The 19,901-nt window shown below is 40.8% G+C and overlaps 1 protein-coding gene across 43 annotated transcripts in view; it reads left to right on the top strand.

Moving 5' to 3' along the window:
• LOC129621202 (uncharacterized) overlaps nucleotides 1-19,901 on the top strand; it is a 488,210-nt gene that overhangs the window by 229,864 nt on the left and 238,445 nt on the right. The window lies entirely within an intron of this gene.

Raw genomic sequence — 19,901 nt, 5'->3', positions numbered from 1 at the left:
ATATTTGTCTTTCTCTGATCAACATAAGTTAGATCTCTAATTATTGACATGGATAAAAAAAATCTGCTTTTACAAATGCATAGGTTGTGGTAAACTTTTTTGGATGGAAATTTGAGTCAAGAAGTGCATTGAAACATGTATAATATCATATAGGAAATGAGTCGCCAGTCCAGGTTCGAGGTGCTATACTGGATGCTTGGGGCTGGTGCACTGGGAGGACCCAGAGGGATGGTATGGGGAGGGAGGAGGGAGGAGGGTTCAGAATGGGGAACACGTGTATACCTGTGGTGGATTCATGATATATGACAAAACCAATGCAATATTGTAAAGTTAAAAAAAAAAAGAAAGAAGTGATCAGTTATGAAACAAGTTGGCTGTATATTGTCAGGTCACTTTCTCTCTCTGGGTCTGTTTCCTCTTTGGTGGAATGAAGTGATTGACCTCTAAAATCCTGACAGTTTCTTCCAGCCCTACAATAAATGGTGGCAAATATGGAGACCTCCATGTTTCTATAGGCCTGCACCCCTGACCTCAGTTTGCACAGGGTCTCCGGGACTCCTGGTCCCCTGGGGTAGCCCCTCTGACCCAGCCCTGTGGTAGTACCTTCCAGAGCCAGTTGTTCCCAGCCAGAGGACAGGGACTCTACAGCAGGCCTCTGAAAGAGAACAAGGGGCTCCAAGAAGCTGAAGCCGGGTCTCTACCACAGACGTGAGTGTTGTGTAAGCGATGCTTGCCTCCCAGCAGGCTGACTTCCAGCAGCACTTTTCTGGGGAAGCAGTCTTTGTTGTTATCAGGAAAAACAGGCAAACAATATTCTTGCATGTTCACACTTGGCCCTCCATCTGGACAAGGGAGTAATTTGAACTTACAGAGGGAGTGTTTATAGAAGACAGTCAATGAGAAGGGTCTCTTGGAGCCAGAGATAAACAAAATGGCAAAAGGCAAAGCTTTTCAGAATTCCACTGTCAAGCCACGGGCCAACTGATGCTTCTGGGAATGCTTCCACCTACCAAACTGAGCGCCTGCTTGTTTCTCAGCCAGACTTTTTAACTGCCTGCATTCCCCTCGGGGGCTGAAGAAGCAGTGTGGTCAATGGGTGTCTACAGCCTATGCTGTGCTGATAGAAGCCTGTTAGTCGCTCATCATTTGAGCACCATGGCTAATTGTAGTGCTGCTTCCACATGTTTAACAGAGGGGAGGGCTCTCTGGCACTGGGACTTGAGGTCTTGGAGGGCCAAGTCCCTCTAAAGGGGTGGCATTGCCATGATGCAGATGCTTGAGGGCTGGTGGTTTGGTGTGTACAGTCATCCATGGTGATGGTAGGAGACAGGGGACAGGCTGAGAGACAGGGGGTGGAATATTCCTACCCACTGTTCTAGGACCAACCATCCTGGCTCAAGATTTTGAAAGAAGCCTCTATTTATACTTTTCCCTTTTATCTTTCATACTGAGCCTCATTTTCCTGCATTATCCTCTCTGTACTTCACCAGAACAGACCACTTCCTATCACCAAAGGCTCCCAGGGTTTCCCCATATCTGTACCTTAGCTTGCTGCTGCTGCTGCTAAGTCACTTCAGTCATGTCCGACTCTGTGTGACCCCATAGGCGGCAGCCCACCAGGCTCCCCCATTCCTGGGAGTTTCCAGGCAAGAGTACTGGAGTGGGGTGCCATTGCCTTCTCCGGTACCTTAGCTTAGGGTTTTGTATTTCCCCTATAATACCTGTTTCTTCCTTCTTCAGTCATGAGTCCCTGATTCCCTCCAAATATTAACTTTATGTTTTTGTTTTTAAAAAACTTATCTTTCCCCCCATTCAGAAGACATTGCCTCCGTCCTCTGAATGTCTTTGAATTGCCTTTAGATTTTGGGCTTCTAGCAGGTGGAGCTTATGTGAGGCAACTAGCCTCTCTCCCTTCACTGCCTACACTGGCTTCTGGCAGACCTTCAAAGGGATCATGTCGCTGTTGACCTTTTGGGAGAAGTCTTGCTTTACTCCTGCGGTTCCCCAGCTTAGAATGTTCTGCCCCCTGACCATCCCATCACACCCCTTTGCCTGGCTAAAGTCTACTCATCTTTTAAATGTCATCTTTAACATCACTGTATCAGAGAAGCCTACTAGAACCCCCAGGCCAGCTCATATCTGCCTGTTAGGTACTCTCATAAGACCCTGCAGATCCCTTCGTAGTGTTTATCATTCTCCTAATGAATTATTTAATTCTATGCCTATTTGCTTGATGACTATTGCCCAGGCTAAATTAAAACCTTAATAAAGATAGTACAGGCCTTGAGTTCTTAGTTCTCAGTGCAGGGTTTAGCATGTGGTAGATTGTTTACTGAATTAATGTTTGTGTGGATTGTGTTTCCTCTACTTTACTCTGGGTTTCATCACAACAGATGACTGATCTTTGCTTCCAGGGTCAGGACTGGAGGCTTATGGTTGGACCTGGGATTATTCTTTTATGGTGGTAAAATATGCATAAAGTTTATCATTTTAACTATTTTAAAGTGAACAATTCAGTGACATTCAAGACCTTTAAATCTGAAGCCATCACCAGTCGGGATTTTTGTAACCAGAGCTGAGTGTGAGAAAAGCTGGAAGCAAAGGAGAATCAGAGTACAAGGTCAAAGAGAGTTTTGGAAGTTAAGGGAGAAAAGAAAAATGCAATAGGTCAAGTCTATGAGGTAGGTCTTGCATAGGAAAATCTAGATGCCTGGGGAAGGGATGTGAAGTGAGGTCAGGGTGCAAGTGGGGACCAAAGAGACCCAGGAGGCACATGTGGCTTGCTGTGGAGGTGTTGGGATACTGAAGTGGTGGGACACCAGAAACCATGTCTCACTCACCCTCTCTACCTACAATCTCCCATAGTGTTCGGCACATAGCGAACATTTTAATTTGCAATGAACTTGGGCTTAATCATAATGCAGTGGGATAGTCAGGATAGAATGGATGTTAGGATTTGACTGCTGTCTTCTTGGATGTTTAGAATCATCTGTTGCCTCTAGCATGTCCTTTCACTCACCTCCAAAACTTTGGCTCTGCCATTTTTGAAGGGCTGTTTCAGATTCTTTATTTTTCAGATAATAACAACACAGAGGGAAGTAGAAGGGTGTTGAGATGAGAAATCAGGTTTGCCAAGTGCCCGATTTTTACCCAAGGAGTGGGTGAGCTAGGGACACAGGAGGCAGATGAGCACCTGTGTCTTGTTGCTAGCCTCTGGCAAATCTGACAGGCTGTGACCTCCCTTGCACCTTCCTCCACCCACCCTGCTGAACTTGGTGTTGCAGGAATGGTGCTAAACTAAGGATCTCTTGTGGCCTCTGATAGATTTTACTTTTGTTCTTGCCTGGAGAATCCCAGGGACAGGGGAGCCTGGTGGGCTGTCATCTCTGCGGTCACACAGAGTCGGACACGGCTGAAGCGACTTAGCAGCAGCAGCAGCAGCCCTTTGACTCCACTCACATCACTGATGGACTTGGACTCAACTTGCCAAAACCTTAGGATGGAAAGAACATGTCCTTTCACTGACACTGGAAGTGCAGAGGGGCCAGAGAATACTTCCTGGGGAAGGAAGAGAGATAAATGGCCATCATTCCTCAGCCTCCTCCCCTCTGGAGTTGGAACACGGCCACAGCTGTGTGCTGAGGCAAGATCCCCTGAATGAGAGAGGAAAAGGGGACATTCCAGGCAAGAAACACTAGAGATAAGTGTGTGAAGGTGATATTAGCACAAGAATTATAGGGGTAGGAGGAAATGGGCTTGAGGTGTGCAGAAGAAACAAGTAATGGGAAATAGGGTTAAGTAGTAATAAACAACTTTTGGCCAGACATTGAAGGACTTTGAAAGCTAAGCAGAGACATAGAGGTTTGATGCAACCAGTTGTAAGGGGCCTTGGAAAGCCTTTGAGAATTTATTTAACAAATTTTAAATTTATTTAAAAATTTTCTTGAATACTATTATATTTCAGACACTAATGTAGGCTTTGAGGATACAACTGCAGATGAGCCTACCTTAAAGAGTTTACTGTCTAGAGAGAGGGAGACTGTTAAGCACTGGATAATTATAATGCAGGGCCTACTTGAAAGGGATAGGTTAAAATTAGTCTAGGGACTAATGGTTAGGACTGTGCTTTCAATGCAGTAGGCATGAGTTTGATCCCTGATCAGGGAACAAAGATCCCACATGCCAAACAGCATGGCCAAAAAATAAAAGTAAATAAAATAACAATAAGAGTTAAAAAAATAATTTAGAATAGTAATCTAAAGATGTGAATGGATTAGAAGGAGTAAAGTCAGAATCATGAAGGCCTTTTATGAAGCTTTTGAAGTACCTGAATACCTAAGTTAGATTATCTTGGATGTGTGGTGGTGGAAAACAGGAAAGAATGTGAGATTCTTACAAGAAATACATACAAGAGAGAAAATATACAAGAAAGAAAGTGTATTTCAAAGGAGGGTTGACAGTATCTGCAGCATAGTTTAGCACTAGTTTGCATTCAGTATTATATTTAAATGAACAAATGCAGATGTTTGTGATTCTGGATTTCTAAGGAGGTGGCAGAGAAAAACAGCTAAATTTTGAACTCAGATGGTAGAGAGGATGTAGATACCAATGACTGAACAAAGAGGTTGGGGACAAGGGAAAGATGGGGGATGATGGAAATGAAGGGAAAGGAAGAGGTTGCATTTGGCTTATGAAGACGTGTTGAGTTTATAATGATGGTGAGGCACCCCATAGAAATGTCTAGTTTGTAGATAGAGAATAAAGTGAGCAAGCAAGGAGACAAACATCCCTAGAGGGAAGTCTTGGAGGTACATGTTAGAACAGGCATGTAGATCCTCATTTGGAGTAATTAGTCTAGTAATAATAATGGAATATATCAAATTGAATTCTCTGAGAGAGAAAAATAAAACTATAAAAAAAGGAGTGAGAGCTAAGGACCATGGCTGGGAAATTACTCACACTTCTCTCCTGATGACTGATGTCTGGTCTGTCTTGCTGCTGGACTTCTTGGTTTGATGAAGCAGGAGCAGATTTTTCCCCTGGTTGCTCCCGAGTTCAGCCTTCTCCCCTGTACCTGCTAAGGTTGCCTGCTCTGTTGCTGCGGCTACATCTCAACCCAGATTTGCACACAAGTATCTGAAACTCAGTGATTTCCAGCCTCTTCTTTCCAGCATCTGGACCCTGTTCCAGGGTCACTGAGCTATTGGTAGGGTCCTAATTTACATTAGGTTGAAACCGTCTGCTCAAAAATGGCCTCTGACCATACCACTTCCAGAAACCTGTATTTCACCACTCCTTAGAGATTTCTGCTGCTATTCTTTGCACATCAGGCCAGATGGCCTGGACCCAAAGGCTGGGACACATAGACACGCTCTGCCTGTCCCTCACTCCACTGATGTTCACATCTCAAGCTCTGACCTGCCCTGCGATTGTCTTCTGCCTCTTTCCCCACTGGCTTCCAACTAAAATGCTGGCATACCTCCAAGGCTAGGGCAAAACTGAGGGTGTGTAATTCTTGCCATGACCTTCCTCTGGGTCCAAGAGAGAACTGAGTCTTAACCAAGGATGACATAAGTTCTAAATTATTTCACCTCATTTTGTTTTCTGTGGTCATCTCAGCAGACTTTGAGGAGAACAACCTTTTCTGCGATGTCCCCAGCCAGCCTGGAACTAGTGCAGGCCTTTGTGAAATATTGTCCACTTCTTTTTGACTCTTTATAACTATTGGAAAATTCATGAAGGCCTGTCACAAAGGAGGTGGTGATCTAATTTGAAAGCTTAACTATTCAAAAGAAGTCAGCATTCCAGAATGGAAACAAAAGAGATCATCATGGAAAGTAAGAACTGTTTTAGATTTACTGAAAGAGAAAATGTAATAACATTTTTTATTAGTTGTGAAATTTTCCAAGTGTTCTGATTATTCACAGTCTGTAAGGTAACCTGCAAATTTCATGCAAAGATGGGTTCGATAAAGGACAGAAATGGTATGGACCTAACAGAAACAGAAGATATTAAAAAGAAGTGGCAACAATATGCAGAAGAACTATACAAAAAAGATCTGCATGACCAAGATAATCACGATGGTGTGATCACTCACCTAGAGCCAGACATCCTGGAATGTGAAGTCAAGTGGGCCTTAGAAAGCATCACTACAGACAAAGCTAGTGGAGGTGATGGAATTCCAGTTGAGCTATTTCAAATCCTGAAAGATGATGCTGTCAAAGTGCTGCACTCAATATGCCACCAAATTTGGAAAACTCAGCTCAGCAGTGGCCACAGAACTGGAAAAGGTCAGTTTTCATTCCAATCCCAAAGAAAGGCAATGCCAAAGAATGCTCAAACTACCACACAATTGCACTCATCTCACACACTAGTAAAGTAATGCTCAAAATTCTCCAAGCCAGGCTTCAGCAATACATGAACTGTGAACTTCCTGATGTTCAAGCTGGTTTTAGAAAAGACAGAGGAACCAGAGATCAAATTGCCAACATTCGCTGGATCATGGAAAAAGCAAGACAGTTCCAGAAAAACATCTATTTCTGCTTTATTGACATTACAAAGCCTTTGACTGTGTGGATCACAATAAACTGTGGAAAATTCTGAAAGAGATGGGGATACTAGACCACCTGACCTACCTCTTGAGAAACCTGTATGTAGGTCAGGAAGCAACAATTAGAACTGGACATGGAACAACAGACTGGTTGCAAATAGGAAAAGGAGTATGTCAAGGCCGTATATTTTCACCCTGCTTATTTAACTTATATGCAGGGTACATCATGAGAAACGCTGATCTGGGAGAAGCACAAGCTGGAATCCAGATTTCCAGGAGAAATATCAATAACCTCAGATATGCAGATGATACCACCCTTATGGCAGAAAGTGAAGAGGAACTAAAAAGCCTCTTGATGAAAGTGAAAGTGGAGAGTGAAAAAGTTGGCTTAAAGCTCAACATTCAGAAAATTAAGATCATGGCATCTGGTCCTATCACTTCATGGGAAATAGATGGGGAAACAGTGTCACACTTTATTTTTTGGGGCTCCAAAATCACTGCAGATGGTGATTGCAGCCATGAAATTAAAGGACACTTACTCCTTGGAAGGAAAGTTATGACAAACTTAGATAGCATATTCAAAAGCAGAGACATTACTTTGCCAACAAAGGTCTGTCTAGTCAAGGCTATGGTTTTTCCTGTGGTCATGTATGGATGTGAGAGTTGGACTGTGAAGAAAGCTGAGCACTGAAGAGTTGATGCTTTTGAAGTGTGGTGTTGGAGAAGACTCTTGAGAGTCCCTTGGACTGCAAGAAGATCCAACCAGTCCTTTCTAAAGATCAGTCCTGGGTGTTCATTGGAAGGAATGATGCTAAAGCTGAAACTGCAGTACTTTGCCCACCTCATGCGAAGAGTTGACTCATTGGAAAAGACTCTGATGCTGGGCGGGATTGGGGGCAGGAGGAGAAGGGGACGACAGAGGATTAGATGGCTGGATGGCATCATCGACTCAATGAACATGAATTTGAGTGAACTCCAAAAGTTGGTAATAGACAGGGAGGCCTGGTGTGCTGTGATTCATGGGGTTGCCAAGAGTCAGACATGACTGAGTGACTGAACTGAACTTGTAATAGGAAAACATTTGCCAATTTTGTTTACATAAAATTATTTTTTTGATAATATGTATTTCTGAACCAAAATTCAGAATGAATAAAAGAATATATGCTGCCGCTACTGCTGCTAAGTCACTTCAGTCGTGTTCGACTTTGTGTGACCCCATAGACGGCAGCCCGCCAGGCTCCCCCATCCTTGGGGTTCTCCAGGCAAGAACACTGGAGTGGGTTGCCATTTCCTTATCCAAGTCATGAAAGTGAAAAGTGAAAGGGAAGTCGTTCAGTCATGTCCGACTCTAAGCGACCCCATGGACTGCAGCCCACCAGGCTCCTCCATCCATGGGATTTTCCAGGCAAGAGTACTGGAGTGGGGTGCCATTACCTTCTCCGAAAAGAATATATAGTAAAATACAATCTTCTCACATCCCATCCCCTAGTTTCCCAGTTTCCTGACTCATGCTAACCATCTCATAACTATATAATTATATATATATGTGTATATATATATATACACACACACACACACACATATATTTGCCTCATATACTTTTTCCAGAGGTCTGAATGTGAAAGCACACACATGTGCACAAATAAATGTACATTTATCATCTCTTTTTACCACAAATAGTGGTACATTGTGCAATCTGCATTGTGCAATGTTCTGTATTGTTATTTATTTATTAAATTTTAACTGAAGTATGGTTGATTTACAATATTACTTTCAGATTACAACATAGTGATTTAATATTTACTCCATTTAAAGTTACCAAAAAACAATCACTACATTTCCGCCAGCTGTATAAGATATGCTTGTTGCTTATTTATTTTATACATAGTGGTTAGAATCTCTTAATCTTCTGCCCCTCACTTGGTTCTTTCCCTTCTTTCTGCCCACTGGTAACCAATAGTTTTTCTCTGTACCTTTGAGTCTGTTTCTGTTTTGTTATATTCATTCTTTTTTGAAAAAGTTTTTAGATTCCACAAACAAGTAATAATGTATAGTATTTGTCTTTCTCCATCAGACTTACGCATAATATCCTCCAAGTCCATCCATGTTGTGGCAAATGGCATAATTTCCTTATTTTTTAATGGCTGATTGGCTTTTATTTTATATATACATATGTGTGTGTTGTGCTCTGTTTGGTTGCTCAATCATGTTGGACTCTTTGTGACCCCATGGACTGTAGACTGCCAGGCTCCTCTGTCCATGGGGAGTCTCCAGGCAAGAATACTGGAGTGGGTTGCCATTTCCTTCTCCAGGGGATCTTCCCAACCCAGGGATCAAACCCAGGTCTCCTGCATTACAGGTGGAGTCTTTACTCTCTGAGCCACCAGGAAGCACATACATACACACATACATATATATACACGTATACATATCCTATTTCTTCTTTGTCACTCATCAGTTGATGGACACTTCCATATCTTGCCTATTGTAACTAATGCAGCTATAAGCATTTCATGTGTCTTTTCAAATTAGCATTTTCATTTTTTTTCTGAGTATATATCCAAGAGTAGAATTTCTAGATCATATGGTAGTTCCAGTTTTAGTTTTTAAGGGAAACTTTATTCTACTTTCCATCCTGGCTCTGTCAGTTTACATTCCCATCAACAGCGCACTACAGCTGCCTTTATTCCACATCCAAATTTGTTATCTGTTGACTTTTTGGGGGTAGCCTTTCTGATAGATGGTTGATAATACATCACTGTGGTTTTGATTTGCATTTCTCTGATGATCAGTGATGTTGAATATCTTTTCATGTGCCTGTTGGCAAACTGTGTGTCTTCTTGGGAAAAGGTCTTCTACCCATTTTAAAAATTGGATTGTTGGTTCTTTTTAAATATTGAGTTGTGTGAGCTTATTATTTATTTTGGATATTAACCCCTTATTAATCATATTATTTGAAAATAGTTTCTCTATTCCATACATTGTCTTTTTTTTTTTTTTTGGTCAGTGGTTTCCTTTGCTGTGTAAAATGCTCCTAAGTTTGTTTCCCATTTGTTTATTTTTGCTTTTGTTTCTTTTGCCTTAGGAGATAGATCCAAAAAAATATTGCTATGATTTATGTCAAAGAGTGTTTTTGTATTGTCCTCTAGGAGATTTATGGTTTCACATCTTACATTTAGGGCTTTAATTCATTCTGAATTTAGTTTTGAAAATAAACTTGTGTGAGAAAATGTTCAGATTTCATTCTTTTACGTGTAGCCATTCAATTTCCCCAATATCACTTATTGAAGAGATTGTCTTTTTTATCCTGTAAATTCTTGCTTCTTTTGTGGTAGATTAGTGGTGGCTCAGACAGTAAAGCATCTGCCTGCAATGCTGGAGACCCAGGTTCGATCCCTGGGTGGGAAAAAACCTCTGGAGAAGGAAATGGCAACTCACTCGAGTACTCTTGCCTGGGAAATCCCATGGACAGAGGAGCCTGGTAGGCTACAGTCCATGGGGTCACAGAGAGTTGGATACGACTTTACAGGCTCGGAGCCATAAGTGTGGCTTATGCAGTGGTGGGTGCGCGGTGCTGGAGCAGCTGTGAGGACATACTCCATGTCCAAGGGCAAAGCAGAAGCCCCGGTGAGACAGTAGGAGGGGCGAACTTGCGTTTAGAATCAAACCCCTTTTCTGCCAGAGACGCTCAGAGGGCTCAAACAAACCTTGTATGCACAGGAGCCAGGGACCCCACAGAGACTGAGACAGAACTGTGTTTGAGCATCTCCTGTGGAGGTTCGGGTGGGCAGTGTTCTGCCACAGGAACAGGGGCTCTGGGTGTGGGTATGGCATAAGTCCTCTTGGAGGAGGTTGCCATTAACCCCACTATAGAGCTGCCAGAACTTACATTGGACTAGGAAATAGACTCTTGGAGGGCACAACAGAACCTTGTGCCCCAGGACCTAGGAGAAGGAAACAGTGACCCCAGAGGAGACTTGCCTGTGGGTATCCAGGAGTCTCCAGTGAAGGTGTGGGTTGGTTGTGGCCTATTGTAGGGTAGGGGGCACGGACTGTAGCAGTACATGCCTTCAATCTTTTGAGGGAGGTCACCATTATCTTCTTTACCTCCACCATAGTTTGGCCTGAGGTGGCAACCCACTCCAGTACTCTTGCCTGGAAAATCCCATGGATGGAGGAGCCTGGTAGGCTGTAGTCCATGGGGTCATGAAGAGTCGGACTCTTACTGGGCAACATCACTTTCACTTTTCACTTTCATGCATTGGAGAAGGAAATGGCAACCCACTCCAGTGTTCTTGCCTGGAGAATCCCAGGGATGGCGGAGCCTGGTGGGCTGCTGCCTGTGGGGTCGCACAGAGTTGGACATGACTGAAGTGACTTAGCAGCAGCAGCAGCAAACAGTAGGGAGGGAACACAGCTCCACCCACCAACAGAAAATTGGATTAAAGATTTTCTGAGCATGGCTCCGCCCATCTGAACAAGACCCAGTATCCCCCTCAGTCTGTCTATCCCATCAGGAAGCTTTCATAAACCTTTTTATCCTTCTCCATCAGAGGGCAGACAGACTGAAAACTACCATCACAGAAAACTAACCAATATAATCACATGGACCACAGCCTTGTCTAACTCAGTGAAACTATGATCCATGCCATGTAGGGCCACCAAGATGGACAGGTCATGGTGTAGAGTTCTGGCAAAATGTGGTCCACTGGAGAAGGGAATGGCAAACCACTTCAGTATTCCTGCCTTGAGAACCTCATGAACAGTATGAAAAGACAAAAAGATATGACACTGAAACATGAACTCCCCAGGTTGGTAGGTGCCCAAAATGCTACTGGAGATCAGTGGAGAAATAACTCCAGAAAGAATGAAGAGACAGAACAAAGCAAAAACAATACCCAGTTGTGGATGTGACTGGTGATGGATGTAAGGTCTGATACTGTAAAGAGCAATACTGCATAGGAACCTGGAATGTTAGGTCCATGAATCAAGGCAAATTGGAAGTGATCAAGCAGGAGATGGCAGGAGTGAATGTTGACATTTTAGGAATCAGCAAACTAAAATGGACTGGAATGGGTGAATTTAACTCAGATGACCATTGTATCTACTATTGTGGGCAAGAATCCCTTAGTAGCCATTGTAGTCAACAAAAGAGTCCAAAATGCAGTACTTGGATGCAGTCTCAAAAACGACAGAATGATCTCTGTTCATTTCCAAGGCAAACCATTCAATATCATGGTAATTCAAGTCTATGCCCCAACCAGTAATGCTGAAGACACAGAAGTTGAACAATTCTATGAAGACCTACAAGACCTTCTAGAATTAACACCACCCCCCCCCCCAAAAAAATGTCCTTTTCATTATAGGGGACTGGAATGCAAAAGTAGGAAATCAGGAAACACCTGGAGTAACAGGCATATTTGGCCTTGGAGTACAGAATGAAGCAGGGCAAAGGCGGATAGAATTCTGCTGAGAGAATGCGCTGGTCATAGCAAACAACCTCTTCCAACAACAAAAGAGAAGACTCTACACATGGACATCACCAGATGGTCAACAACAAAATCAGATTGATTATATTTTTTGCAGCCAAAGATGGAGAAGCTCTATATAGTCAGCAAAAATAAGACCAGGAGCTGACTGTGACTCAGAACATGAACTCCTTATTGCCAAATTCAGACTTAAATTGAATAAAGAAGGGAAAACCACTTGACCATTCAGGTATGACCTAAATCAAATCCCTAATGATTATACAGTGAAAATGAGAAATAGATTTAAGGGACTAGATCTGATAGACAGAGTGCCTGATGAACTATGGACTGAGGTTCGCAATATTGTACAGGAGACAGGGAGCAAGACCATCCCCAAGAAAAAAGATGCAAAAAAGCAAAATGGCTGTCTGAGGAGGCCTTACAAATAGCTGTGAAAAGAAGAGAAGCGAAAAGCAAAGGAGAAAAGGAAAGATATACCCATTTGAATGCAGAGTTCTAAAGAATAGCAAGGAGATACAAGAAAGCCTTCCTCAGTGATCAATGCAAAGAAATAGAGGAAAACAACAGAATGGGAAAGACTAGAGATCTCTTCAAGAAAATTAGAGATACCAAGGGAACATTTCATGAAAAGATTGGCTCATAAAAGGCAGAAATGGTATGGACCTAACAAAAGCAGAAGATATTAAGAAGAGGTGGCAACAATACACAGAAGAACTTTATAAAAAAGATTTTCATGACCCAGATAATCACGATGGTGTGATCACTCACATAGCACTAGACTTCCTGGAATGTGAAGTCAAGTGGGCCTTAGGAAGCATCACTACGAACAAAGCTAGTGGAGGTGATGGAATTCTGGTTGAGATCTTTCAAATACTGAAAGATGATGCTGTGAAAGTGCTGCACTCAATATGCCAGCAAATTTGAAAAGCAGCAGTGGCCACAGGACTGGGAAAGGTCAGTTTTCTTTCCAATCCCTAAGAAAGGCAATGCCAAAGAATGCTCAAGCTACTGCACAATTGCATTCATCTCACACACTAGCAAAGTAATGCTCAAAATTCTCTAAGCCAGGCTTCAGCAATACGTGAACCATGCACTTCCAGATGTTCAAGCTGGTTTTAGAAAAGGCAGAGGAACAAGAGATCAAATTGCCAACATCTCCTGGATCATTGAAAAAGCAAGAGATTTCCAGAAAAATATCTATTTCTGCTTTTTGACTATGCCAAAGCCTTTGACTGTGTGCATCACAATAAATTGTGGGAAATTCTGAAAGAGATGGGAATACCAGACCACCTGACCTGTCTCTTGAAAAATCTGTATGCAGGTCAGGAAAGCAACAGTTAGAACTGGACATGGAACAACAGACTGGTTACAAATAGGGAAAGGAGTACATCAATGCTGTATATTGTCACTCTGCTTATTTAACTTTTATGCAGAGTACATCATGAGAAATGCTGGTCTGGATGAAGCACAAGTTGGAATCCAGATTTCCAGGAGAAATATCAATAATCTCAGATATGCAGATGACATCACCCTTATGGAAAAAAGTGAAGAGGAACTAAAGAGCCTCTTGATGAAAGTGAAAGAGGAGAGTGAAAAAGTTGGCTTAAAGCTCAACATTCAGAAAACAAAGATCATGGCATCCAGTCCCATCACTTCATGGCAAATAGATGGAGAAACAGTGGATACAGTGGCAGACTATATTTTTTTGTGCTTCAGAATCACTACAAATGGTGACTTTAGCCTTGAAATAAAAAGACGTTTACTCCTTGGAAGAAAGTTATGACCAACCTAGACAGCATATTAAAAAGCAGAGACATTACTTTGCCAACAAAGGTCCATCTAATCAAGGCTATGGTTTTTCCAGTAGTCATATATGGATGTGAGAGTTGGACTACAGAGAAAGCTGAGTGCTGAAGAATTGATGCTTTTGAACTATGGTGTTGGAGAAGACTCTTGAGAGTCCCTTGAACTGCAAGGAGATCCAACCAGACCATCCTAAAGGAGATCAGTCCTGAACGTTCATTGGAAGTGTCAGGAAGCATTTAACAGGAGGCTTCCTGTGTGCTGTTTTGGATCTGTCAGGAATTTTCTGTTTGTTATTAATTCCTGAATATTCAGGAATTAAGAGGAGAGGCAGGCCTCTCCTGGGGGCTAAGGAATCCAGGCATTTCCTTCATTAGTTTTTCTATACGGTGATAAGTACCCTATTCCTTTTTATGAACCATATGGTAAAAGTGATTATTTACAACCCTCTCTCTTTCATATGGATGACCTCATGTTTCCTTGTAAGTTTTGATTTTATCTCTGCTGAAAATAGCTATCTTATAAGACAGTATAAATACCTACACAATGTTGAATAAAACACCTTGGATCCATCAGAGCTTTGGTCCCCATGTCTTTCTTGTTTTCTCTCTCTCCCTCTCTCTCTCTTTAAGGCTGATCCCCTGGAGCACAGAGGCTCTCTGAATGCACTTGCCTGCCCGGGCTTCTGAGACCCTCTCGAGAAGGTGCTCTGCACCTTCACCCCATCGAGAGGGCGCCTGAGGCCTTCATGAACAGAGCAAGCCCCGTGCAGGGGCTTTATTGGCTTTCTGCATAAACCAAGGAATATCAGCCTCTTTCTCACTCCTTTACTTTCTTATTAGTCAACTCTAGGCCACCAGGTTCTGGTCCATTAAAGGACCTCAACAGGAAGGACTGATGTTGAAGCTGAAACTCTGATACTTTGGTCACCTGATGTGAAGAGTTGACTCATTTGAAAAGACCCTGATGCTGGGAAAGATTGAAGGCAGGAGGAGAAGGGGACAACAGGGGATGAGATGGCTGGATTGTATCACAGACTCAATGGACATGAATTTGAGTAAACTCCAGAAGCTGGTGATGGATAGGGAGGCCTGGTGTGCTGTAGTCCATGGGGTCACAAATAGTCAGACATGACTTAGCGACTGAACTGAGCTGAACTGAACTGAGCCATAAATGGGTGGGTTTATTTCTGGCCTCTCTATTCTCTTCCACTGATTTATGTATCTGGGTGTGTGTGTGTGTGTGTGTGTGTGTGTGTGTGTGTGTGTGTATGTGTGTGTGTGTGCGTGCGCGCCAGTGCCATACTATTTTGATTAGTAAACTTTGTAATATATTCTGAAGCCATCAGTATGATACCTCTGGCTTTGTTCTTTTTTTTCCCTCAAGGAAATTTGGCATTTTTTGTTTTAGTACAATTAAAAAAATTTTTGTTCTCCTTCTGTGTAAAACATCATTGGTATTTTGATAGAGATTGCATTGAATCCATAGATTGCCTAGGGTAATATAGTCATATTGACAGTGTTTTAAAGTACACTTTTCTTGATGCATAAAAGATTCTAAAAAGTTAAAAGCTTACTGAATTGAGTTGAAAAGTAATGTACTAGGATTGCTCGTTTTTAAAAACAATGGCAAGGAATATATTAAATCCTCCAAGAAAAAAATGCCTTTTGAAGAGAAAATAAAGCTTGCTATTTTATCTATAGTAATATCTGAATTGTAATACATATTTGTTTAAAATGAAATAAGCTGGCTAGTCTTTGTGCTTTTTTTCCCCTAACATCACCAATATAGCATTCAGAAAGCAATAGTTACTTAGTAAGTAATATTATCTGACTCTACAGATTACTTTATGGTGGATTATTCTCTATTCATTTGCCTCATAGTTTTCTGTTCTTGTGCTCATACATATAGTTGGATTTGGGGACTATATAGTGCATTACTAAAAATCTGTTATTCAGTTTAACATGATGACTAGGAAAACATCACATGAACAATCCAGGAAAAAAGCCGAACAACCCACACCATTTGCCACGAAAAAATAGGATTAATTAATTGGTTAGCTTTTTGGCTACCAGAAAACTGATATGGAATCACTTGTGATGCCATATCTTGCTTTTTATTTTCCAGAATAGATTCTGATTTTACCATTTGTTTCTTATGACATCTTGATACTTTATGTGTACCATGTCATGTGCTGAGAATGAATAGCATTACTTCACTTTTATGTTTAAATAATAAGTTTTGGGTTTCTGCAAATTACTTTATATGTTATGAAAACATAGACACTAGAATTCTTACTAAAAGGGTTTCCTTCTAAATGGAGAAGAAGGATAATGGAAATTGAAAACAAATGTTACTTAGGCATTTTACTGCATTGTAGAATTTCCATTTGGCTACACATTGAATTGTTGACCAGTTTGGCTCATGAGTCAGGGATTCTTCATTTTAATAAGAAAGACTTATATGAGACACTCTTTCTTATAGTCCAGACATCTGCTGAATTGCCACAGTCATCTTAACAGTCCACATTCCTTGCCTGGGTCACTCTTTTATTTTAGTTCAGGGAAATCCTGTTATTTAAAAAGAGGCAATGAAAATTCTGAAATTCAGAAAAAAAAAAAAAAACTTAACCAAAGCCTCTGAGAAGGAGAAAAGCTGGACAACAATGAGATGCAGAAATGAGTGTTGGTTAAAGAGATGAAGCCCTCACACTGTGACCTTTGACAAACACACTTGACCATGCCGCCTCAAGAAAAAATTCAGAATCTTTATTTGTCACCAGCATCTTCACCTCTGATATTCTCCTTTATTCTTTCAACAATAAACTGGAAGATTATATTTGCATAGGCCTCCCTGTGGTAGATGCATTCTGGCCACTCTCCAATTATTTAGAGAAGACCGTTTTAGAGCAGAGGTTGGAACACTTTTCCTGTAGGACCAGATAGTAAATATTTTGCATTGTTTACTATTATAGACAGTAAATATTTAGACCATATTTAGGGGCCATATGGTCTCTGTTGCAACTATTCAAGTATAAAAACTGAAGGAATTCAATTCTAAAAGAGAATGTATATAAACAAATTTATGTGGCTGTGCCTAATCCACATTTTTTTTAACAATCAGAGAGCGAGTGAACTTGGCTCAGAAACTGTAGTTTTCTAACTCTTGACTTTTGAGAATGGGTTACTTTCTAGTTGTTCATTATTGCTGTTGTTCAGTCACTCATTTGTGCCTGATTCTTTGCGACCCCAGGGACTGCAGCATGCCAGGCTTCCCTGTCCTTCACCATATCATGGAGCTTTCTCAAACTCATGTCCATCGAGTCAGTGATGCCATCCAACTGTCTCATCCTCTGTCGTTTCCTTCTCCTCCTGCCTTCAATCTTCCCCAGCATCAGGGTCTTTTCCAATGAGTCAGTTCTTCTCATCAGGTGGACAAAGTATTGGAGTTTCAGCTTCAGCATCAGTTCTTCCAATGAATATCCAGGGTTGATTTCCTTTAGGATGGACTGGTTTGATCTCCTTGCAGTCATTCATTATTAATTCATTAATGAATTCAATAAGAAAGAGTTTGTTGATTACTTTTTCATAGCCAGGGACTATGAATAACTGTATTCTAAAATTTTACTTTGTACTAACAGAAGAGAAACAGCAAAGCATACTTACCAAGCAAATAGCAATGGTAGCAATATCTAAAAGAATGAATGTTTATTAAAAACTGAGTATTAGTCTGCGTTTATACTGAAATCAGTTAACCCAAAGCATAAAGTAATTCTATATATGGTCAGAATGCCATTAGTCTATATTGAAGGTCTGCTTGAATATAGTAGAGCAGGATTAAATATTGTGTGTCCATCTCACATTATTCAAGGGTTTGTGTACTTGTCAAAAGAAGTAATGAGTATGATGACATGACATAAGAATATTTATAATAAAATACAGTGATAGATTTGAAGTCTATTTACACATTGACATTAAGGATAAAGTATACTTACACAGAAATAATTTGTGTAGCTTACAATGCAGAGGTGGTACTGAGTCAAGTTTTTAAGAGTGTTCCAGGTCCTTGAAGTTGGTATTGTTTAAGCCAGCTTACTTTTTTATTGTTCAATATGTTTTCCCCTCAAAGATAAAGTGTTTGTAGGAGAAGAAAGGGGGAGAAATTTCCATTTCTGGTTAAAATGAAGAGGGCTGGATCACAGTTTCCAGAGAAGAAAGGGCAGAACATTGGTCAACCTTTTCCATGAGTTCAGAAAAACTTGATATCAAAACTTGACAAAGATACTATAAGAAAATCAATTTCATAGGCTAACTCTCTCATGCTCATGGATATAAAAATGATAAGTAGAAGAATGAATCTGGTGATCTATGAAAATAATTTTGTATCACGACCAACTTAAGTTTATTTTAGGAGTGAAAGATTGGCTTAATACTTTAACACATTTACCACATAAACATTACAAAGGAGAAAAAGCTATATAATCGCATCAGTGGATACAGATAAAATTAGATAAAATTCAACACCCATTCATGGCTAACATAAGTTGAAAAAGACTCAGCTTTTACATAGTGATGGGAAATATTATTATATAATTATGAAATATTAAGACGTAGTCAGCATAGCATGGGGAATAAAATAATGACATCAATTATCACCATTTTGGTTCAACATTGTACTAGAAGTCACCAGTGCAATGAGTCAAGAAAAATAAAAGTATAAGAATTGGAAAAGAAATAAACTGGTATTATTTTTGTATATAGAGGATTTAATAAATCTACAGAAAAACTATTAAAACTAATATTAAAATTCAGTGACTGAATACAAGGGCAATATACAAAAATTAGTTGAATTTCTGTATGTCTTAAAATATAAAAAACAGTGTAAAAATATAAAAACATTGAACACCTAAAAGTAGATGTAAGAAAAGAGATACAAAACCTCTAACCAGAGTTTTTAAAAACTTACTGAGAGAAATTAAGGAAGACTTAAGTAGGTGGAGTTAAATAAATTCTTTGCTCATGGATTGGAAGATTTAGTTCCATATGACTTCCTTAGAGGGGAGAGGAAGAAGTAAATGTTTTTTTAAAAGTTAGCCATGTGTAAGGAAAGATGTTACATGTTTCATCTGTAAAATTTGAATAGCCTCAGTTCAATATAATATTTGTTGAGCAGTGAAGTGTTAGGCACTTGGAATTTAGAGATGGATAAAGAACCGTCCATACCCCCCAAAACCTCAAGAAGTAAATGCATGTGGGTGTATATGAACAGGGAGAGCAGCCGCTTGACACAAATTCAAGAGTACAATACATGGGATTAGTGAAGGAAAATAGAAAGCGTATGGTACTGTGGAAATACAGTAAGACAACAGTGCATTTTACAGGAAGCTGAAGGGGTCTGTAAGATAACAGGATAGTGATATTTGTTCTGGCTTTTAAATGTTTGCTTATTTATTTGTCTCTGCTGGGTCTTAGTTGCAGCATGTGGGATCCTCGCTCTTCACCACAGCATGCAGGATCTTTAGTTGTGACATCTTGGAATTCTTAGTTGCAGCATGTGGGGTCTTGTTCCCAAAGCGAATCGAATCCAGGCCCCCTGCATTGAGAGCACAGAGTCTTAGCCACTGGACCACCAGAAGTTCCTGTTCTGGTTTTTAATAGGTGAATAAGAGTTTTCCAAGTGGAGTGTGTGTGTATGTGTGTGTGTGTGTGTGTGTGCACATGTGCACCTAGGTGCACAGACTAGTAGGGATTTGACTGGGAGAGGAGGGTTGGGAATTCCAGGCAGAAGGATTTGCATGAAAATGGCACAGGAGAAGGAAGATTTCTAGCTTGTTCAGGGAATATATTTATGTTACTAAGACATAAAGCATGGGGTATTATAATGGCCTCAAATGAGATTGGAAAGGTAGGCTAGGATCCTTTATGAAGGGCATCCAGCCCCGTCAATCAACTTTTCTCTCCATGGGCTAGCTTTCAAACTGGAAATTAGGATTACTAATGAGTAGGTGTGAATGAGAATTATTCTAATATATGTTTAATGTGCAGTGTCCAAGGCCCTAC

This window comes from Bubalus kerabau, chromosome 10 (assembly GCF_029407905.1).
Source record: "Bubalus kerabau isolate K-KA32 ecotype Philippines breed swamp buffalo chromosome 10, PCC_UOA_SB_1v2, whole genome shotgun sequence".
NCBI lineage: Eukaryota > Metazoa > Chordata > Mammalia > Artiodactyla > Bovidae > Bubalus > Bubalus kerabau.
The sequence above is the reverse complement of the archived record's forward strand: the minus strand, read 5'-3'. Positions and strand labels throughout refer to the sequence as shown.